The sequence below is a fragment of the Octopus bimaculoides genome, chromosome 8 (genome assembly GCF_046866305.1).
Source record: "Octopus bimaculoides isolate indiv1 chromosome 8, ASM4686630v1, whole genome shotgun sequence".
Classification (NCBI taxonomy): Eukaryota; Metazoa; Mollusca; class Cephalopoda; order Octopoda; family Octopodidae; genus Octopus; species Octopus bimaculoides.
Window position 1 is genome coordinate 98,361,739 of NC_142935.1, and position 25,999 is coordinate 98,387,737.

The window sequence follows — 25,999 nt, forward strand, 5'->3', positions numbered from 1 at the left end:
TATTATTGTTCAGTAGTTTTATTTTTATAACGTGCTTTCACTTCACTACCGAGCGCAGCTCTGTGCGCCTTGGGTATGTGCTGTGGTTTGCTGTGATGCTCTTATGGTTACTGTATTGAAAGTGTTTTGCGTAGAATGTGTGCAGTACCCAGTAGTGCAATTTTCTGTATGTTATATATATTTGTAAGTCCTGGTATTTTTGTTATGTATTTGTCTGAATATTTTTTTATTATACCTAAGGCACCTACTATGATAGGAATTGTTTCTGCTTTTAGATTCCACATTCGCGTTATCTCTATTTCCAGGTCTTTGTATTTTGAAAGTTTTTCCATTTCTTTTAGAGAAACGTTGTCATCTGCTGGTATTGATACATCAATTAGAAAGAATTTTTTTTCTTCATGATCTTTGATAACTATATCTGGTCTATTTGCCTTAATTTCTCTATCTGTGTGTATTGGCATATCCCAGAGTATGGTTGCTTTCTCGTTTTCTGTGACCTTTTCTGGCGTGTGTTTATACCATTTTTTTTCTGTTGTTATTCCATAGTGTTGGCATAGCTTCCAGTGTATATAGGTCCCAGCTCTGTCGTGTCTGTTTATTATTATTATTATTATTATTATTATTATTATTATTATTATTATTATTATTATTATTATTCAGTAGTTTTATTTTTATAACGTGCTTTCACTTCACTACCGAGCGCAGCTCTGTGTGCCTTGGGTATGTGCTGTGGTTTGCTGTGATGCTCTTATGGTTACTGTATTGAAAGTGTTTTGCGTAGGATGTGTGCAGTGAAAGCACGTTATAAAAATAAAACTACTGAACAACAACAACAATAAGAAGAAGAAGAAGAAGAAGAAGAAGAAGAAGAAGAAGAAGAAGAAGAAGAAGAAGAAGAAGAAGAAGAAGAAGAAGAAGAAGAAGAAGAAGAAGAAAAAGAAGAATACACTGTAAAGACACAGATGTTTATGATTTATATTTTTTTCCACCCGTAAAAGCCCATAGAATCTTACTTAATAATAATAATTATTATTATTACGGAGGCGAGTTGGCAGAAGCGTTAGCACGCTGGGCGAAATGCTTGGCGGTATTTCGCCCGTCTTTACGTTCTGAGTTCAAATCCTGCTGTGGTCGATTTTGCCTTTCATCCTTTCGAGGTCAATAAATTAAGTATCTGTTTTTACTGAAGTCGATCTAATCGACTGCCCCCACCTCCCTAAAATTTCGGTCCCTGTGCCTAGAGTAGAAAAGATTATTATTATTATTATTATGGCCTTGTTTAACATTATTATCAGCAATAGCATCATTGTTATTGTGGTTATTTACGTAGTCGTTGTTGTTTGTGGTCGTGGTGGTTTGATCATTCCCACTCTCTGTTTAAGGCTCTAGATTTTACCAAGTTTTAAATGTAGGCATGGAAAATAGTTTCTTAGTTATATTTTCAATAAGTGTGCTGGAAGTCTGCTCATAAGTTACAAACGGAGAAGAAGGAAAGCTGCTGGACAGTTTGTTTTCTTAATTTTCTCAGCAAAAAATATAGAAAATACCTTCCAGAGATAACGAAAACAAATACAAATAAAACAAAGATAAAATGAGCAAGAATGTTTATTGAATGGCAAGACACACGAATTGTTAGCAACAAAACAACAAGAATACTTCCATACATACACATAAACTTTGATAGAAGAAAGAACGCTGACGATGTGAATGGAACACCAAGTCTGCTCTTTTCAAACGTGATTTCGAAACGGGGAACTGAAGACTTGCAACATTTTGAAGAAAGAAAACACCCATCGTTATGTGATAAAAATAAGCGATGTTCTACTCGAAACAATCACACACTAACGAGAGAGATGGGTGTTAGTCTGCTTCTGTATTGCTAACTGCACAGAGTCCTTCTATGTGTAATCCAAAGAACAATAAAAGGAAATGGTAAGCTATGGTTGGCAGCAGAGAAAAAGAGCAAGAAAATGGAAAAAAATAACCTAAACATGGGAAGGTTGGAGATTAACTCTACAGCCACAAACAAGCCGTTTGTCGGACCAGTCTGAGAGATCCATACAGAGTGAGTGAACATCAGGTATTAATTCCATGTCCGAACATCAATGGTTTTGTGGTGTTATGTCGACTCAGATCATTATGAAGCGAGTCCATTGTGAGCATTGCCCATCGCGGGTACAACTGTTTCATGTTTACTCATATTGTTAGATAGAAGCTGCCACTGAGCATGAATTACTTAACTGAGAAAAATCTCGCTAAGCAGAATTTAGTATTGAAAAATGGCATTTCGTTGCCGAAGAACTTTATTCAAGAGGAATTGAATTATTTACCTCTCTATAACCAAAAGTGGAATACATTTTTTTCACACCGTCAAAGGAAAAGTTTAGCGGGATCTTTTGTTTTATGCATTTGAAGACATATCCTGTATTGCTCGTGTAGCTTTTCGTATTTTTGTGTTCACCTGTGCCAAATTATTGTCAATTGTGTGTCTTAATTCCCATCTTCTCACCTGATTCTTAACTGGCGTAGTTGAGCCAAAAATTATTACTTTCTGCTGCATAAAAATAAAAGATGATATTGAGAGACGTGAATTTGAAGTGGATACGATTAGAGAATATTGTGTCGATTTTCATATGAAAGACAGGTTTAATTTGTGTAACTGTGTCTTTTGTTTGATTTTTGTTTGATATTTATTAACTCCGTTTATAGTTTAGCGATGGTTAGTAATGCGTGTGAGTTTTCATAATGCCATAGAGTCAACAAGGAAGGTAACTTTATTTAGTGAGTAAATGAAGCGTTTTATCAAAGTAACTACACCTTAATTAAACTGACCCGATTGGAATTAATTCCTTGTTTAAGTTTGCAACAAATATTTATCACACGTCAGTTGTTTATTCGACAAATATTTATTGACGAAAGGGTTTCTGAGCTGAGATACGTAACTTTATGGATGGGGAGAGGAGAGGAATCAGTCTAAAGTTTAGTTGTTTGTAGTTTATCCCTGAACTGTACCGCGTTTATGACTCAAATAAACCTTAAATGATCCAGTACTGTATTTTTACTTGCGGCAGCATTTTCCCGAGGTGGGTTGAGCCGGCTCCGACCAACAAGTTCGCCATGTTTCTCACGAATGCTGACAAGTTCCGACGGTCGTCCAAACATTCCAGCGAGCAAAGCAATATTTCCGTCTGCGGCCCCAAAAAACATCCTCCAAATTTGGCAAATGCACCACTGGAAGAGCAAGCGCGTCGGATAACATGGATGTCGTAGCCAAACATTGGTTATTGAGCTGTAGAGTTCATGTAGGTGACCCTCACCAAAATGATTAGCCTCTTGCAGTGGTGGCTGGAATTTCTCCTTTAGGTAAAACTTAGAGAGAATTAGTCATTGGAACGATTCGCTACAATGTATTACGCTTCGTGACATTGATGAGCACTTTCTTGGAAATGTAGGGACAGAATTCAAAAGATATGCTTGACTTCAATGAAGGGTAGTATTTATCCCTCATCAGTGACATTCTGTGAAAGGCAAGCTGTTCTAATACATTATAACAGTTTCTCTCATTTACTTGTATACTCTTATATGTATATTAAAAGCTGAGAGGCATTTGAACATAAAACAGAGAAACAATATAAAATATGGTAAAATATTGTAACATGATGCTCTACTGCTTCGGCTACGATATGAACCTACCAATTGAGCAATTAAGACGGAAGCAAAGTTAAGAACTGTTTATTAAGGTCAACAGGCGGATTTATCATTCGTGCGCAACAGCATGTTGCGTACATACACCTGTGTACATACCACAAGCTATAGCCTCATTCTATACACATATAGATACATGTACATACCCAGGTGTATACACCTGTGTATATACAGCTGAGTATGTACATGTATCTATAAGTGTACAGTATAAGGCTATAGCTTGTGGAGTAAAAGTACTTCCCCGCTATTTTCAAGGTAAACCATCAGTGTTTTATTAATCAACCAATAAATATATAAAATACATGTTTCACATTCCAACCTGACATGCTCACAATCATCTGCGCCCGGAGGCTTTTTTGTGATTCTTGCTGAAGATATTCATTGATAAAAATCTTTCATTTGAGAACTGGGTCATTAAACTTCATGTTCTTCCATCTAAATGCTTGAGGGTTTCACAGTGAATTTTTACAGATTGGCTGTTGTCAGGTTAATCTGACCACGTTATCACGAGTCACACACAATAAGATATAATGCTGTTTTATCGGTTTTTCTATCAACATCTAAAAACAAAAACAAGCTGGGAAATATTCACTTCCTTGTCTTTTAGATATTTAGATAGCAGTAGAAATTTTGCTTTCGGATTACAAATCATCTTTTCCTGTTTATTTGTTGAAAAAGCACAACGTAAGTTAGTTTCGAAGAAAAGTGTGCAAGATTATTGTTGTTAAGCAGCCTCTGTGGGTCAGGACCGAACACTATATCACAGGTAGTCCTTACATATATTTGAGCCTCTTAATTCACCGATCTAGTGACCCAGGTATATTGCGACATCGCAGGGATGAGCTGAAAAGGTGATATCTTTTCTGTATACGTTTGATTACACAGACTGGAGGTAAACAGTTTTCTTAGACAGGTGTTGTTGAATAAAATGTTTAGAAGCAGTTGCACATATCGTATCAAAGACTTTTTTTAATTGAGATTTACATTTACAAGAAATTCTACCACTCACACTTTCAGCTTTCTGGTCACTGTTCAAGCTATTTTGTGTTCATAACATTTCGATGTAAATTATGTACATATAAAGAGGTATTCAGGTAGAGCTTTTATATATCAACGATCCATCTAATATATTTTCACATTAGGTTTCTGTGACAACCCTTACTAATAACGGATTTCATTATTGTGTCATTTTCAAAAGAGAACGGGGCGAGGCACATTTATTGGGCCTCGTTACAATCTCTCCCGAGGTCAACCTCGAGTGAGCGGAGCTTCGAGCAAATGTCCTTAAATGACCATCATCTTGTATTTTTCTATATCGAGGACTATATTCACCAGGATGTGCTTCATTGTTTAAGACGGTAGAATGTAATTTGAGGAACATTTGACATCTATTTTGAGCGACATTATAGAGGACATTTCTGTCTGTAGGGGTTTATTGTCATTTAGCCCCAGTTCAGATTTGACTACGTGGACCCATTATCCAATGCATTCAAGCTGTGACCTTCTAGTCTTTTCCCAAGTAGTATGCATCTAGAACCATTTGATATAATAGAAATGATCTTTCCTTTAGTAAATTTGTATATCACATGCAGGGTTTTCGGTAGGTTTGTGCTATCCTCACGGTTCTTGACTACCTGTGACATATTTGTATCGTCGGCGTAGCTAGAGAGAGTGAGTGACAATATGGCTGAGTGTATGCTTCAGAGTGGGAGCCAAGGCAAGGTATAGTGATGCCAGGATACAAAAAAAAACTGGCTGACACACACTTATCACACACAATGCATAAGTGGAAGAGTAAAAACATTTAAGACTTTTCTATAGTTTAGCATATAAAAATCATCGTCGTCGTTGTTATACAAATATTAAGGACGGAGCTTTTGCTTGTTAGAAAGTAGTTTCCTCCTTCCGTCTCGGAAGAATTCTGGAACATAAAGTCATGGTTTCACACATACATACATTATATATATATATATATGTATGTATGCACACGCACACGCACACACACACACACACACACACACACACACACACACACACACACACACACACATATATATATATATATATATATATATATATATATATATATATATATATATATATATATATATATATATATATATATACTTGTATACATATGCACAAATACATACAAATATGTATATACATACATATATATGTGTGTGCATACATGTATATACAGAAATACACAACACTCACACATATATCCATTCATGCACACATATATATGTGTGCATACATGTATAAATATACACAAATACACACACACACACACACACATGTATATATATATATACATTTATATATACACATACATATATATGCATACATGCAAAAATAAATGTACCTCTACATCCATATGCATTTATGCACACGTATATTAATGTATAACTGTATATACATACATACAGACACGATTATATGTTTGTTTCATACTTTAAGTAACATTTGAAGCATTTAAATATTTATCTAAATATTATTCGAGGTACCATGACATGGCAGCAATGTTGCAGATAACATTTTCGAGACCAAAGCTATTGTTCCAAAATTAAAAACAGATTAGAATTATTTCTAATACACTCATCTCTTTCATAGGATACGTACAGAAACAAAAACCTCAAGTTACAAATATGTCACAATATATTTCCTGAAAAAAGAAACCATTTTTATTGTATGTACTTGTTCAAAATACGGACAAAGAGTGAACATATCAATTTTCCAATCATCCGATAAATATTTGTATGAATTAGAATGTGTTTTCATAATATTCTAAAGAGCTAGAAATAATTTCTCACAACCGATGTAGAGAGATAATGTTAGCGATCAAATTGATAAGCATATGTCGGCTATCAGATAGCTTCTTGTTTATGAAACAATATCATAAAATATCATGTATGAAATAATAAATATTAATATAACAATGGGATGTTCATGTCATTTATTTCATAGAAGAGCAAATATTACAAAATGAAATTAGAGTAGGAAATAAAACGCTGAACAAATATATTTCGCAAGAATATTTCGTCAAATGACATAAATAAGAAAAAAAAAAGCTCATACTCATATTCTGTAACTGTCCCTTAGTTTACAACTTAATTTTTACTGCAATCGATCACATGGCCATTTTTTTTTTCATCAGTTATTGAGTCTCCAAAAAGCTGTCTCTTAAATAGTTCATATTCTTTTCTATTTGTTTATTTCTTTATTTTTATGTCCTCGACCAAAGTATTTCAGTGTTTCCACTTAATTAAATTTTGATTTCAGCTTCTGAAGACCAACTACATGCTCTGCTCTGAACGGCATTCCCCGCTGTCAATCGTTAGTTTTCTACGTCTGTCGTGATGTTTGGAATCAAGACAACTGGTCTCAATTGCTTTGATTGATAAGCCGTTCGCAGTCAGCTTTTCTAATCAAGACTGGACAATCCAGTCGAAGACTAATTTGCGACGGCAGTAATTAGAAATAACAGATTGCTCCTCCTTCGCTTGCTGGTCGAACACAATTAGTTTTTCCCTTGCTGGAGATTATCCTAGATATCCTGACGATGGTAGAGGGAAGCAGTAAACGTTCACAAAACGACAGGGAAAATATAGAAAAGACTCTCATCTCGTCGGTAATTTGTGATTTCAAATTTTGTTACTCTTACAGTAGCAGCTGTGACAGCTTTATTAGGGCGAAGGTGAACTGTTGAGGCAGATAGAGGGCTGGGAAGATTTTCTAGCGACGTATGTTGAAATAATTACATCATTCCGGAGTTAGTGACACAAAACACTTAGATGAAGAGGTTAATATTCAACTAAAGCTTCCCTAAAGTGTTCGAGTCACACATTTCTTGCTACAGTCAGACCAATATGTTGAAGAGACAAAAGAATAGGTGTGAGGGAGGAAACAGTGCAAAAGGCATAAGAAATATAAAAAGGATTTTTAAAAAACAGCTTTAAATTTTTAAATGCCGCATAATTCATTCATAAATGTTCCCAATAAAAATTCTTGTAATGTACAAGATTAATGTTTCCGGCTCACAATTTTCAAATTCTTTTAAATAAATTAAAGATATGGTAGAAAATTAAATATAAACATGAACTGGTATATATATATATATATATGTGTGTGTGTGTGTGTGTGTGTGTGTGTGTGTGTGTGGAGAGCGAGAGAGAAATATATGTTTCTGTGTAGAAATATGTATATATGTATATCTTCGTATTTTACCATATAAATAGTTTCGCTTTATCATTACAAGCTCATAGGTGGCGCTGAAAACTGTGTTTGAAAGGATGTTTCACAACCCATGCAATAACGTCTGCTTACGTTTCCTATGCAATGTTTAGATAATTTTTCCCAACATGGGCGGTGCCCCAGCATTGCCGCAGTTACATTCAATTTCTAACTAGTCTCATATTATAAAATCCAGCTTATACCTCCAACAAAAGAAATATATTTAATTCAATATTAAAGATTTCCAGAGTCTCTGAGAATGGTTCGAAATAAACGGAAACTCGAGCAAGTTGCTTCACTCTTTTTTTATTTGTAGAGTAATACGTAAAAAAAACCTATATTTTCATTTGGTAGTGGAAATATTAATGCATTAATACAGCATCAAGTATATCGTGTACTTGTAGTAAATATATGTATTAAAAGATACGTGAATTAAGTTTACTAAATGTTTCAAGCAAACAATTCTATTTGTATTTTCAGAAATATGAGGCAGGCGAACCGTTTAAACTACCTCTTAAAGACACCCATTATTTTGACAATTTATTCTCTGAATGTATAATAAAACTTTTAGAGCAGTGATTTCCAACGTGGGGCATACGCCTCACTGGTGAGACTTGGGGAAATTGTGGCGGGTATGGGATCCAATTTGTTTTGTGTGTGTTGTTTTTTTAACATGGAACTGTAAAAATTTTTTTTTTTTTCACGGCAAACATACTACACTTATATTTATTTCCCAACCACAGGGTGGGTCATACATTTTTCTGGAAAATTATTGTAGAATTTGGGGGGAAATAAGTGGGAAACACTGTCTCGGAGCATTGGTCGGAATATATTCCTTAAATAGACTATAAGGTGGTTTTATGCACCGCTTCCTAAGCTATTTCAGGGAGAGAGTCAAGCTATATTTGTTATTTTGCTAAACTACAAACATAAATAAAGGAATTCACAGCGCACATCAAGGCAACACAGCGGAACAGGGGCAACCTTAAAATCTCTGAGGCCATCCTCATACACCAAAAGAAACTAATTATCAACAACAGAAGAGAGTTAAAAGACGCTAGATGGTTGCTATAGCAACACCTTTCCGCGCATGTCCACTCCACACACGCTCACACGCACATCGGCAACATTCGTCTATTTCTTGAAAATGGGTCATAACCCCGAAATATTGAATACAAGGTAAGTCTACATTAATTCACATATATGTTTTCTTGTGATTTACCTTGCATTTACTTCGTGTTGTTTTGGCCTTACCCACGATCCTTTATGCAATAAATAAAGAGGATAAGTAGCTACCTAAAATCGAAACCCAGCCATTAGTTTTACTGTATATTGTATCGTATTGACTCAAATTAGTTATCAGAACTTAAATCTCTTCGGGCAATTTTTATTCTTTCATTTATCCGAAAGTTATAGAGTCAGATTATTATAGCTGGCTTCAGCAATTATCACAATTGAAACTTCAAGACAGATTGTATACCTTAAACCTATTCCAAAAGAATTTATACTTTCTTTTTTTTTATCCTCACTAACATAATTGGTAAGTATTCAATGGAGAGATAACCAGAAATTCTTTCTTTGAAGTTTTGTTCTCAAACGTTTATGAATATTTTATAAGTTCGATTCTCAGAAAAGAAGAAAAAATAATGTATTTTTTTTTTATTCTTGTCTCTATGTTCATATTTAGAGCTTTCATGCAAGACTAAAGGTGAGGTTTATAAGAAATAATTCCAATCGATTTGTTCCTCAAGAAAGAAGCTGAAATGTTCTGTCTAAGTTGGACTCAAACATTGATAAAAAAAAGGAAACTGAAATTATATCGTTTTTGTAGTGGCAAATATTCCGTTTAGACTACAACCAAGCCAACAATTTCATCCTCACAAAGAATGGTACGTCAGCCAGTATAAGTGTTTTCCTGTGTAATTACTGACAAATGTGTGTGAGTGTGTGTGTGTATGTATGTGTGTCTGTTTGTGTGTGTCTGCATACCATCATATATATATATATATATATATATATACAATATATTAGTGTGTGTGCGCGTATATTATAGATCTCTGTACCATCACATACACACACATATATATCATATATATATATATATATATATGTATATATATATATATATATATATATATATATATATATATATATATATATATGCATTAGTGTGTGCGTGCGTGCGTGTGTGTGTATGCGTGTGTGTGCGTGTGTGTGTGTGTGTGTGTGTGTGTCTTCAAGTTATGGCTGCCAGCCCAGTCGTTACACCAAAGACAGGATCTTTGTATTCGGTTCTGTCGCAGTCCTAGTAATAACTTCCATTTATGTCCTCCAGTGTCTCATTTAACGAAACTAAGGTCTCCGAGTGTAAATAAGAGATTTTTCTGCTGCATTTTTTTTGTTTTTTTTTTGGTTTCTTTTTTTCGGTCAGTACATGATATTGAGTATTCGATCTATTAACTATCGAAAAACCAAACAGTCTAAATGAATACAATCTACCAAGTTGAGTGAGACACGGTAAATTTGGTAAGTGCCTCAGCGAGACATTTTATTGCAAACGTGTGTCACTCTATTTGTTTTTGGCTTCTTTCAACATTTATTAAGCTTCGCTAAATCTGAATAGGTTGTACAATGTATTAATCAGTCATGTCCAGTGATGATACTATCATATATATATATATATATATATATATATATATATATATATATATATATATATATATATATATATATATGTATATGTATGTATGTATGTATGTATGTATGTATGTATACACTCGTCATATTTCTTCAGAAAGAAATCGAACACTTTAAAGGCTCAGCTTAATTTATGACCAACCAGTTTGTTTTTCAGAGTAATGAAGAAGAAAATGGAAACTTATATGTAGTTTCGACTCACCTCTAGCTTTATACTTACTGAGAAAAATAGTGTAGACAATAATAATAATAATAATAATAATAATAATAATAATAATAATAATAATAATAGTAAGAAGAAGAAGAAGAAGAAGAAGAAGAAGAAGAAGAAGAAGAAGAAGAAGAAGAAGAAGAAGAAGAAGAAGAAGAAGAAGAAGAAGGTGGTGGTGGTATTCCGCTCAAACAAAACCGCCATGTTCAAGTGGCTACAAACATTACTTGCTAGTACAACTACTGCGATCATTTCGTGGAGCGAATTTAGCTTGTTTTACATATATATATATATATATATATATATATATATATATATATATATATATATATATATATATATATATATATATATATGTATGTATGTATGTATGTATGTATGTATGTATAAGAAAGTAAAACTGACAAATACCGCTTTCAGTGTCTTCTGATCTATATTGGGGAAAAACTAACACAATACAAATTGGGGTAGACCGACGTTGACTTCGCAAACACTGCTAAAGCAATGTTGTGTTTCTAAACTATTAGCTCTTCTCATTCTCAGACATGTATATTCACCATCTATCTGTTTGACCATCTATCTATCTATCTATCTATCTATCTATCTATCTATCTATCTATCTATCTATCTATCTATCTATCTATCTATACAAACATACATATATACATATATGTACGTGTTTGTATGTATGAATATATACTTATAATTATGTATGTACGTGTGCGTGTGTGTGTCTGTCTGTCTGTTTGTCTGTCTGTCTGTTTGTCTGTCTGTGTTCCTTCGAGTTTTATTTAAGTTCCTCTCAAGAAAGTTGAAGTTGGTCGCTAACAAAACGACAAGACTTTTTTCCGTTTAAGAGAGTTCGCGGTGTCTGTCAATATTAGGTTGAGTTGGTGTATAAATATGTATGTATGAATGAATCTATCAATGAGTGTATGTGTGTGCGTGTGTGTGTGTGTGTGTGCATGTGTGTGAATGGCTGGCGTGAATATAACAGTACAATATAAAAGAACAAAACGAGCTCAGTACAAGAGTAGAGTGGCAGTAATATTTATTGTTGATTTCTGCTCAAGTCTCATGCTTACCGCAATTCAAGTACGAAACACAGAATAGATATATGTATACTTTCTATTGTTTTCGGTTTTATATTCATACATCAATAAAAGTTTTATACTTTTTTTTTTTATCCAGTAACTGCAGGATATCAATATTTTATGTCTGAAATGTTTTTCTGTGTGTATTCTAAATTATGCGAACTACAGTTAACGGGAGACCCAGCGTAATAAACGTTGGCTCTACAATCTAAATCGTAATTACCCAGTATTACTCACCTAGTTTTACACTGTATTAGGTGTCTTGTTCATGTCTTTGTAATTTGTATAACTTTAGTGGAAAGCTTGGAACATATGCAGCTTAATTCTTCTCTTATTCTGTAAAGATGTGTATCGTAAGCTTGTGTCTATGCACATTTGTCACAAGACTTTCCCCACATTAAATATCTAGTTTTAATATTCAGTTTACTATAAAACAGTATTATTACATCCATTAATGTATTTATTTCTGTCTATCTATTCACTGTCTATTCCTCTCTGCTTATTTCTACGTGAATGTGTGTGTGTGTGAGTTTAAAAGATAAATAGATATGGAAGAAAAGACAAGGAAACAGACTAAAATACATTATTAGATACAATAATGCTCTTTTATACTAAACCGTAATTTAAGACTAGATATTTTATGTGACAAAGTCTTAGGACGAGTTTACACAAACACACACACACACACACACACACACACACACAAGCTTATGGTATACATCTTCCAGAATAATAAAGGAATTAAACTGTAATTGTAACAATCTTTCTACTAAAAATGTACAGATTACAATGATATAAACAAAAGACATAATACAGCGTTAAAATAGACCGTTGTCGCCAGGTGAGTAGGTTTACATGAGAGAATGTAACTGCCGGACCACTCTAGGTTTCTGAATGTTAGATGGATCTAAGAACAAGAGAGACACTTTATACTTTATATAAGTATATCCGGCATTGTTTTGTTTCTGTCTTTTTATCAAACACCTGATCAAAAGCTGCAGAATTTACTGTAAGTCATGCGTGACGTGTTGTGAAATATCACAGAGGCTGGTTCTTTGTAGTCAGATAAATAACCCAATGAGGAGTGAAATAATGAATGACTACATCTCTGCGATGTATTGTTTTTCGGTGAGATTAGAATTTCCTGGATCATTAAATTCACTTTTATAATATTTCTTTCAGTAATGCCATTCAGGAAGATTCATCTCTGGTTATCTTCAGACTGGATTTGAAATAGGAACCTTGATTTCCAAAACAAAGATGATGATGTCCTTGTCCACTGCGTTTGGAAGAAAAGTAAGTTTAAACCACACAACAATACCTACACGGTTTCATAAACAATCATACACAAACACACATGCAAACACACATATACACACATACACATACAACACACACAGACACACACTCAAACAGACACAAACACACACGCAGACACACAATCAAACACAGCAACAAATACGTGAACTCACACATAAACACATGTATACACACACATACATACACACTCACATGTATACACACTGAAGCGCGCGCGCACTCTCACACACATGAACACACATACACACAAACACACACACACATGTTATCGTGAGATTAATCAAAATAATTTAATGTACTCAAAAACGAATGTAACTTTAAAATTCATGGCAAAATACAGCAGCTGTTTGTAAAGACACCACTTCGGACACAAACTCTCAAGTGTAGCCTCTATGTGTATTATTCATATAGACACATACAAATTAGTATATACCCGTACGTAAACACACGTGTCCGCGCGCAGGCACGCACGCACACACTGTTATCTTTTATCTTTTATTTGTCTCAGTCTCTGAGCTGCAACCATGTTGGGGTAACACCATCGAATGTTATGTGAAACTAATAGAACCCAGTACAAGGTCGCAAACAAACCAATACCGGTAGCCAAGTTGCGTTGACGTTGATAAACACAGAGTTACACGCATAGATATATATGTGACGATGAGAAGGATGGATGTGGCTATGGATAAAGGAAATAAACAGTAAAAGATAACGTAGATTGTATCCACTTAGATAAGAATGGATACTCGAGAAAGATAGAAGTTGCGAAGTTGAATAGAAGACAAATGAAGTTGTGACGGTGAGAATCGTAAAGCAGCCAACTGAGAGAGTGGAGAGGGGTGGGGGAAGGGAATTCGAACTCTAGGAGGGTGAAAGCATAAATCTGGATCAAATGTTAGAGCAGCATCGTCGGCGGAAGAGCAGTATCGTCGGCGGAAGAACAGCATCGTCGACGAGTGCTTGGGGAACCCCACTGGAAAATGGACGAATTTTCTTCGAATTGGAAATGAAGAAAGAGTCATCGGTGCAGAGAAGTGGATGACAGATTTGGTGTGAAGGAGATAAAAGGAAGTGGTGTTAGGAAGATTACAGATTCATAGTTGACCGATGTGAAGAAATAAGAGGTGTCAGTATTTCTAGAAAGTTGATAGAAGTATTAGTGTTGGTGGTTTGAGGGAGGACAACCAAAATGTGAGTGTCTCCCTGATGAGTGACGAAGCATCAATAACAGTGGCTGTGTCGAGGGTCAGTGTGGTCCTCGACCATTGTACTTGGGCGTAAATAAAATCAGTCGGTGATCACTTGTTTATGTACTTGTAACGAACAAGTGGGTTTCCGTGGGGTCAACCTTGATGCCAATGACAACACAGTTGGTGGAAACTATCTGAAGAGGGAAAATGAGTCAGTGTAAAGACGAGGTCAACGAGTCGGGGAAGTATAGAAGTACCCACATACTTATGCACACGCAAACACAAGCTTATATGTATGTATGTGTGTATGTATTTATGTATGTAGGCGCAGACGTGGCTGTGTGGTAAGAAGCTTGCTTCTCAGCCACATGGTTGTGGGTTCAGTTCCACTGCGCGATACCTTGTGCAAGTGCCTTCTACTATAGCCTCGGGCCGATTAAAGCCTTGTGAGTAGAGTTGGTTGACGTCGTATATATATATATACACATATGCATATATACATATTTGTATATATTTGTGCAGGATCTACTAAGAAGTTTTGCAAGCTTTCCTTCTAAACCCATTGCAATGCTGGAAACCCTCCCGTATCGTTAGCAGGTATCTCCGGGTTACAAGCGTTGCTTTTTTTTCTTCCTAAGCGAGGACTGAACTAGTGTTTGCGTGTGGAAGGGTTCCACTTGCTGTCTCTTGTCAACTATATCTACCTTGAGCTTCTTTCAACTGCCGTGTCTCTCTCTTAGAAGGTCTTTTTCAGTTGTCTGGGTTCCAGACATATCTTGTACAGGAAATAACACACTGATCCAGCTGGAAAGCCGCGGCAGCCAACACCAATCTGGAATGAGGCCGCATGCGATCCCTTGACACGGACATCGTCGACCAAATTATGATTGTGTTCCCTGTTCCCTAAGGGAACTGTGAGTTCGACCAGGACTGGTCGGAGTGATGTTATTTCAATCTCCTCTAGAAAGACAAGTTTGCACTTCAGGTCCACTTGCATCTCACGGTTTGAGGCTAAATATAAAACAGAAAACGAGCCCCCGTCATTCCATTCATCTTGGGAGCCTTGGTGCTTTCCTTTGATAATTTGATACTCTTTGGTGGTGCAGACTGCTGTTTATTAGCCTTCACATTTTGCAGATCAGTCCACTTGCCAATTCTGCAAGGACCTTGTCATGTCTCTATTTGTATAGGCTTTCTCCCAGTGCCGTGAGGCATCCGGTCAAAACGTGGTTCAGGGTGCAAAGGGTTGCTCCACATTACTTGCAGGATGGGGCTTCTTTTTTACCCCACATCATAAGGTTCTTTGGGGGTACATGGTACCTATGCATGTATGTATGTACATTTTTCTCATTAGGTAGGAGATTATTGATAAATTGGTAAATAGTTGTGAAAACAGGCAGAAAATAGAAAGACTGAAGAACAGACAGACACACACACACACACACACACACACACACACACACACACACAAGAGAGACAGACAGAAAAGTAAGAGAGATTAAGTAATATACGTATAGATATGTGAATACATAGACAGACATATGGACTGAGATAGTGGGCGGAGAGAGTTTGAAACAAATGTATATAATTATCTGTTTTAAACTTTTCTGATATATGAGACTAGCCAAAGTGAGTGTAAGTGTGTGCTGGTTCGTGGAAGTTTAACTGTGATAGATAAATTGTGCGTTTGAAGATTACATTCATTGGAAATATTTTTCCGCTGCACAAAAATACGTAATAAAAGGCAATAAAGAAGTTAAATAATAACATAGGGAAAAGTCTAAGAAGGAGATCAAAGAAATCAAAGAATTTTTTAAAATTCAAGACAAACTTTAAAAGAAAGAAAAACAAGGAGAAATGATAAAAACGAAGTAAATAAATAAATAGATAAATAAATAGATAAATAACTAACTTGGAAAGAAAGGAAGAAGGAAAGAATTTTCGCAAAAATTATTCTGAGAGTTGGTGATGACATTAACTTTTATAAGTCCCAGTTTTGATAGCGAAAATAAGAAATGGAATATTTTATAAAAGCAAACAAATAACAATATGAATAAAATTTGTGGTGGGGAGAAAAGGGGGAGGTGAACGAGGAGGAACAGGAAGAGGAGAAAGAAAAGTAATGAAGGAGATGTAGACGAAGAGAAAAGAATATGAGGTAGACGAAAAAGCGTGAGACATCGATCAGCGATGCTATTTAAAGGGAGATATTCAATCGATGCCTTCTGACGGTTTGATTGAGAAGTCTTGCCATAGCAATACGGCAGAAGGACGAGGGAATTGTTGAGGCATAGTTAAAGGAATCAGAGAGAGAGAGAGAGAGAGAGAGAGAGAGAGAGAGAGAGAGAGAGAGAGAGAGAGAGAGAGAGAGAGAGAAGAACGGGGGAATGGAGTCTGTAAGAAATAAGGAGCAAAAAGTAGTGAGATGAATTATTGACGTAGAACGTGACAGAGAGCGAGAGTGAGAGAGTGAGAGAATGAGAGAGAGAGGGAGAGAGAGGGAGAGAGAGGAGGAGAAAAGAGAGGGGGAAGAGGGAGAGAAATCATGAATGAAAATCCTTCATATATCGACTTCCGTTGATGTGCATATGAAGCCAACATATAGTGTAATCACAGTTAATAGCAAGTCAGCTATTCTTAACCGAGTCTGAAGGTTAAATTGCCTTATGTTAACATCGTTGCCATGCCATTTCGCTATCATCTTTATGATGATCAGCAAGCGGACAGTTATTACGTACACGGTAAAGTAGATTATCAGTGACCAGATCGGAGATGTACCACGAAACACTTTGATAACTAATCAAATTGTTAGACAGTAAAAGCAAATAGAACAGAATGTGTGTACGGTTTTAATGGCTAACATAAGCAATGCCTCTCTTTTACTTGCAACACATAATTTGAGATCAAACTGCTTGACAAACTAAATGTGACTCAAAAAGATATTATTTACATGTATAGAATATGTTTATACAAATCTTCCGAGTCTTCGCTGCCCATCGTTTCTGTCCGGCACTTGTTTATTAGGGAATATACGCTCGAATATAACTTGCTAACCACAAATCTCAAAGCAGGGCCTGGAAGTTGCTGAAGGACTTGTGAAGGCGCAAGAGCTTTTCCTTGCTGCTTTCTTTTTTCTTTATTATTATTATTATTATTATTGTTGTTGTTGTTGTTGCTGCTGTTGTTGTTGTTGTTGTTGTTGTTGTTGTTGTTGTTGTTGCTGTTGCTGTTGTTGTTGTTGTTGTTGTTGTTGTTGTTATTATTATCATCATTATTATTGTTATATTTGAGACAAGTTTTTGCATCCAGTCATCAGAGATTTTCAGCTAAGTGTTTAGGCAAATTGTGGCAATCTTCATTATTAATTCCAATTGCAAAAATCCACGGTCACCCTCTTTTCTTGGCAGATAAAGTCGTTCTATAGTTCTATAGTTCTATCTGCATTAGAGTGGTGCGTTCTATTTATTGTCAGCAATTTTCGTATTTTTCTGCAAAGATTACAACTTCCATTAATTAACAATTTAATAATATTGAAACTGTAAGTCACGATCGCTATGGCAAAAGTATTGATCGCTTCGATCCTGTTTCTTACGTTCAGCCCTTAACCTGCTATAATATTCTTTTCTGATCTTTTTCTTCACCACTGAATGTTTGATTCCATCACCTTCAAATACTCCTAGGAATTTTCAGCTCTCCGCTGGTTCTAACTCCTTTATAGCATTCTGTCGGTCAAGTGTAACGTTGGATCTTTGTGTCATTTTCCCTTTGATAAAGATAGGCTTTTTCTACATTTATCGAAGCCATATTCCATCCTGATGTCGTCACTGTTTTACACTTGCTAGTAAGCCTTGTAGTTGTACAAGATGGCGAAAACCAACAACACGATCATAATTTATTTGTTTCATTAAATAACTTTTTGTATTACAAACTGGCCACAACTGAGCAGGTGTGCTGTCAAGATAAACTCGAAAATGTTAATTAGCAAAAGCAAACGCATTCATACATACATACATACATACATACATACATACATACATACATACATACATGCATACATACATACATGTATACTTGCATGTACAGAAACACAGCCGTACCAATAATCCCTGTGGTATTTATACAATATATACCTAGCATGTGGTGCGTTCATTTTATTGTCTATCTCATGGTCGCACTGAATCATAAAATCCCACATGATCTTTGCATTATCGTTTTCGATGATGCCTTCGGGTTTGTGGTCTTACCAATTTTTTTCTCTGTCAGGTCCATACTTGTTGCAAAGTGTCCAATGGACAAGCCTTGCTATATTGTCGTGGCGTATCTTATATTCCTTCTGGGATAGTGGCGTACATTAGATGGCAATATGCCATACGGTTTCGCCATTTTGTCCACAGATACTGCACTTATTATTATTATTATTATTATTATTATTATTATTATTATTATTATTATTATTATTATCATTATTATTATTATTATTATTATTATTATTATTATTATTATTATTATTATTATTATTATTATTGTTGTTGTTGTTCGGTAGTTTTATTTTTATAACGTGCTTTCACTTCACTACCGAGCGCAGCTCTGTGTGCCTTGGGTATGTGCTGTGGTTTGCTGTGGTGCTCTTATGGTTACTGTATTGAAAGTGTTTTGCGTAGGATGTGTGCAGTGCCCAGTAGTGCAATTTTCTGTATGTTATATTATTATTATTATTATTATTATTATTATTATTATTATTATTATTATTATTATTATTATCATTATTATTATTATTATCATTTGTTTCTCTGTGACTTTCTGTCTTATGCAATGTAGTCTGCTATAGTTACATTGGGTCTCATTCCCGATTTTCAAAGATTCCATATACATATATATGCGTGTGTGTATGTATGTATATATGTATGTTTGTGTACACACACGCACACACACACACACACACACACACACACATACACTCACACATACATATGTGTTTCGCTAGTTGTTTCCACTTAAGTACCCTGTTTCAACTTGTTTAGTACAAATGTCGTCAACCATGCGATCATTACGCAACTAATACGATCGTTAAAGTAATTGGAATGACAAGAATAAGGCATTTCATCTGGGACTAAATTCGGAATTAGAAAACCAAACCTTAGTGCTGTTGACTCAAAGATTTGTTGAATTCGCGTGATAAACATTGTTTATCTTTAAATTACCGAATCTTTTGATATCCAGTTCATCTCTTTTAGCTTACAGAAAATCAATAACAATGCTAAATCCACATTGAACTGATTAAAATGATTGAACATCCATTAAGAACTCCTTTCCTATATAGTCGAGTTTGGATATTTTTCTTTCGCTCTCTACAGTCTGATTTTGAAAAAATGTTTTACCAAACTGATCTTAGAAATTTGCTATTTGTAAATCTCACAACGAGTGATATTCAGCAACAGTACTTTGGAGTAAAGATTGTTTGCCAAAATAATATGGCAGTCCTGGTTTAGGACGAATGTTGCTCTAATTTAACCCCAGGAGACATCTGTGCTGATGAGGGGAAAGAACCCGGAAATCGTGATACACAGATATTGTTTTGAACTGAGCGGGGGTGCTAGATTCCCTTGTTCAAAAAATATAAGGTCACAGACCGTGTCCTGTAGCCAGCTGGAGACGATGTCTCCTGGAGATTAATTACAGCAACATTCGTCCTAAACCAGGACTGCCATGTTATGTTGGCAAACAATCTTTACTACAAAATGATCCTGCTGCAACTTCCTCTTCGATTTGCACTAGGACTTCCATCAGAAACTCAGTCCGAGGGAAAATGACAGAAACATTCAGCGTTACACTTGACCAACAGAATGTCATAAACGAGTTAGAACCAGCGGATAGCTATAAATACCTAAAGTCAATGATGAGGGAAAAGATCATCAAAGACTGCTATCGCAGGGTGAGGGCAATTCTCAAGCCAGGGCTGAACGTAGGAAACAGGATCGAAGCGATCAATACTTTAGACATAACGGTCGTGACTTAGAGTTTCTCTTCGTTTTACAGTAGGACTTCCATCAGAAATGTTTGTGCCAATCAAAACAAGAACTCAATCGGTTTCCCACCATCAATTCTCTCACTGGAGTCATAAACCCAAGTGAACAAAAAAGGATGTCATTTGATGCGTCACTTATCTCACGAATGAGAAATCTGAATGAAAAACACAATCCAGCCGGTAGGCTTCCGTACAATCTCTCTGTGCCAAATTTTCCTCACAACGCTTGCGTCGACTCTTTTTGTTAGATGAACACATACGTCCACAAGCACAAATGCTCTCACGCGTATTGCATATTCCTGCGGTTGTGCATTACATACATGCATTTATGTTACATACATGCATTTATGTTACATACATGCATTCATGTTACATACATGCGTTGATGAGTATACATATATGCATGCATACATAGATATACATATATCATGCGCAGCTACCAACACACACATGTATCTGTATGTGTGTTTCTACATACATGTTAGCACGTCGGTGTTCACATTACAAAGTAGCAAAAAGACAAGAAAGAAAATAAGTATTAAAAAACATCTTATTTTTTCTCCATGAATTTTTTTTTTTCTTCTACAAAATACGACATTTTTCTCTCTCCTTTAGAAAGTAATAAACGCGTAACTTGATAGGAGAGACAAATCATTGACTGGACAAGCTAACTCAGCTTTCTATTAATAACTTTGTGAACGTGCTAATGTCGAAACTCTGCCCATTCTTGTTATTGATATCCTTGTTTGACATGACAATACCATATTCCCTGCAGCTATCATTCAATGGAAGACAGTTTTGCCACCAATTTTATTCAACGAAACAACCTCAAGCGGTCATTCAATCTGCGAGAAATATCAACCAAATCTACCTATTGTCTTAAAATAGGAAGGACGTGTTATATATATATATATATATATATATATATATATATATATATATATATATATATATATATATATATATATATATATATATATATATACATATATATATATATATATATATATATATACACACACACACACACACACACACACACACACACACACACACATATATATATATATATATATATATATATATATATATATATATATATATATATATATATATATATATATATATTCAAATTACGATAAACGTAAACTAACAAATGAAGTTTGCTTTTAGAAGCGTTGAGATGTCTTAGAAAGTTAAAGAAGTGATTTTTAAATTCTCAAACGCAGGATAATGCTAATAATATAGCCTGAACAGGATAAACTACCCCTATTTTGCAGAAAAAGTGTAGGCGGCCAGCATATTTATATATATATATATATATATATATATATATATATATATATATATATATATATATATATATTAAATACACTGAATCAAATATAAAAAAGACAGCGTTGACTAGCAGGGTTTTCACGGGACCATATTATTTCATAACTAATATTTGTAACTTTACAATCTCTTGTACAACATCTAGATGTGTCCTGAACAAAAGCAGACATTATTAACTGGCCAACTAATGTAAACAGACACGCCTAAACTAAACCTTATGTGCCGCCCCTTTTAAGCAAGTATTTCAATCAAATGATAACATGTTTTTCTTACCTTGTATCTTTGCGTCCTTCGTAAATTGCTTGTATAATATATATTTCTCTGATTGTGTGTGTGTGTGTGTGTGTGTGTGTGTGTGTGTATGTGCGTGCGTGTATTAAACATATTATATACAGTATTATATCTATCTATGGTCATCTTTTGCCAATTAAACATACGCACTATTCATTTGACCTTCACTTTGTTTTTATTTTTATTATTGTTAGTTTATTTGTCAAAGTTCTTTCGTCACACATTTTGTGATCTCTTCAGCGACTTTTTCTTCCCAAGTGTCTTTACTTGTGTTACATTATTTACTTTGGACGGATGTGTGTCCTCATCTTGTTTGGACACACATCCTCATCTTTAAAATATAGTCCACTTGGGCTATTCCATTTTGTCAAAAATGGAATAAGAACGGTAATGGAATAGGTGCGACAATGGAATAAGCATGACAAAGGAATAGGCACAATAATGGAGTATGCACGGTAATGGAATTGGCATGACAATGGAATAGGTGTGACAATGGAATAGGTACAGCAGTGGAACAGGCACGGCGACGTCGACCTATTGTTTCACTGATATTTTATTTTATCTATCTTCGAAGGATGAAAGGTGAAGTTGAACTCAACGGGATTTGAACTCCGAAAGAGAGAGACCCGTAACTGAACACCACATTGTACTTAGTAATTTCCTACACTCTACCCAGTCAGCCAAACCACCACCCAACAATCATGTGTTAACATGATGTAATCGAAAAGTACCTGAGCAAATACAACGAACAAACCATCTTTAATGGTACCTAAATTGGCCAATGACATTTCTTCAGTTGTTCAATATTTTTATGTCATCTACTCGCAGGTTGTAATATTTTGCTCTTTGCAACAGCAACTGGCAACATTTGATACAATTAATGTTATAGACATTCATTCCTATCGACTTTCTATTCGTCATTGTTTTCTTCTTTTATTTCTTTGTCGAAATTATATTCCTTTACCCTCTAGGAGAAAGAAAATGACTACAAATCAAATCATTAAATGTTTAATATAACCAACCCGAATTTATTCCTATGATTCTACGTGACAAATTACAAAATTAAATAGAAATGACCATTTACTTAGCATTTATTTGATTTGATTATTTTTACCTAGAAAAACATGTCCAGGTGTTGGGAGTAATGTTAACAAAATTACACAAAACCTTTATTGAGAAAAAGGAAAGAATTTCTCTGTCCACAAATAAAAGTAGATTGAATCAGAAATGTTAAACGATCAATAAATTTCAATTACAAATTAGTGATTTCGTTTGAATATCCACCATACAGCCGCAGGACTAGCAGGCTTCGTAGTTTACGAGTATGCTTAGCAACGGGATTCCCGGTTCGATCTCATTGCATGGCACTTTCGATAAATGTATCAATCATGTATCGATTTCCATCGGCCTAAGATACGAAGAGTGTTGTGGAAACTGGGATACACGGTACTTTATGAATAAAGTTCCTGGTTAATTTCGCTATCAGAGATGCTTGGATAAGCAAAAGCGTCATCAGAATCCTGTAATAAACAAGGCTGTTTTTATACATAAATAAAATAAAAAATACACAGAATGAAATCAATATTTTGTTTGAAGACGTCGAACTGGCGGAATCGTTACGGCACCGGGGAAAGTGCTCAGCGGCACGTCTTCCGTCATTAAGGCGCAGGTGTGGCTGTACGGTAAGAAGTTTGCTTCCAAACCACATCGTTTCGCGTTCAGTCCCACTGAGTGACACCTTCGACAGGCGTCTTCTACCATAGCCTCGAGTAGAACAAAGCCTTGTGAGTGGATTTGGTAGACAGAAACTGAAAGAAGCCCATCGTATATAAATGTATACATGTGTGTGTGTGTGTGCGTGTGTGCGTGTGTGTGTGTGTGTGTGTGTGTGTGTGTGTGTGCGTGCGTGTGTGTGTGTGTGTCATAGCAAACTAAAGTTCATCTCAAACTCTGAGATAATTTGAAAGATTACCTAAAATAAACAAAAAGTTGAGAGCGTATTCCACGGAATTCGGTTTCTCCCGATCAACAGAATAGCCAGCTCGTACAAGTGGCTGAGCACTCCACAAACACGCGTGCTCTTAACGGGGTTCTCAGAGAGAGTCAGCATGACACAGGGTGCGACAGGGGCTGGCCCTTTGACTCCAGGTACAACTTATTTTTCCCAGCTGAGCAACGTAAAGAAAAAGGGCCCGTTGCTCCAGTACTCAACGCAACGCCATGAATGGAACTCACCGCCTTACGATCTTGATCCTAACATCGTCACTAGTAAGCGACGAGTTTTCACTGATATAAAGAATCATGAAAACACAACAAACAAAATTGAGAGAGAGAGAGATGAAACGACATGTTTGTTACTTAGAAGCCAAGTCAAAACAATTGTTGAACAAGAGAACAGAAGACAAACGTTAATGTTGATCTAAACTGTAGCGATGCTATTAAATTATGTTGCCAACAAGTGAATGTCACGGTTTGCGTCAAATCGCTGACCTTTTTCAATTCAATTTTGACTACAAAAAGAAAAGAAATCGGTTTCCGAGCAGAGTATAACGCATTGACAAAGTCATCAACTTAACATAAATCAATAGGAATTTCTAAACTTTATTGATATTTCTATTAACTTATTTAGTTTATCAGGAATTCTGTGCAGGCTTAGTGTACGGAAATGCGTGTGTGCGTGTGGAGATGTTTGTATGTGTGTGTGTGGAGATATATGTGTGTGTGTTTGTGTGTCTGTGTGTGTATTTATAGAGATGTGTGGGTGTGTATGGAGATGTGTGTGTGTATGTGTGTGTGTGTGTCTGTGTGTGTGTGTGTGTGTGTGTGTGCGTGTGTCTGTGTGTGTGTGCGTGTGTGTACATATGCTAACAGCCGAAATACGGATTCAGAGGTCATTTTGAGATGCTTTCTCTAAAAAGGCCATCTATCATAATTATTGCAGCTCAACTAAAACAAACAAAAGCAAAAAAAAACACGCTAAAACTGTAAATGTTGCTGCTGAGAGAGAGAGAGAGAGAGAGAAACAGAAAGATGGAGGGAGGGAGAGTGGGACAGACAGACAAAAAAAGAGAGAGACAAAGAAACAGACAGACAGACAGACAGTAAAAGAGAGAGAGAGGAAGAGAGACAGAGGAAGCGAGAGAGTGAGAGAAAGAGACAGATAGAAAGAGAAAAACAGAAAGAGACACAGGCAGACAGAAAGAGAGAGAGGAAGACAAACAGACAGACAAGCAGACAGACAGACAGACAAAGACAAAGACAGAGACACAGAGACAGACAGACAAACTGACAGACAGACAAACAGACAGACAGACAGACAGACAGACAGACAGACGGAGTGAGAGAAAGAGAGAGACAAACAGACATAGAGAGAAAGAGACAGGCAGATAAACAGACAGCCGGACAGAGAAAAAGAGAAAGAGAGAGAAAGAAAAAGAGAGAAAGAAAAAGAGAGAAAGAAAAAGAGAGAAAGAAAAAGAGAGAAAGAAAAAGAGAGAAAGAAAAAGAGAGAAAGAAAAAGAGAGAAAGAGAGTTTATCTGTTGACAATAATTTTCTTTGATTTGTTCATTTGCCGTTAATCTTACTCGCGCACACGCACGCACACACACACACACACACACACACACACACACACACACACACGTGCCACCGACGCATATAGAATCTTGTATTTCACTGATTTAGGTAATCTTGGAGATGGCTATTCAAATACATCACAAAGTCGTCCCGATATCTGCTAATCTCAATTACACTGCGCCGTACAAACATACGCGCCTACACATACATACATATATCTATATATATCTGTGTATATATGTATATATATATATATATATATATACATATGCTGTTTTGTTGTTGGCACTCCGTCGCTTACGACGATGAGGGTTCCAG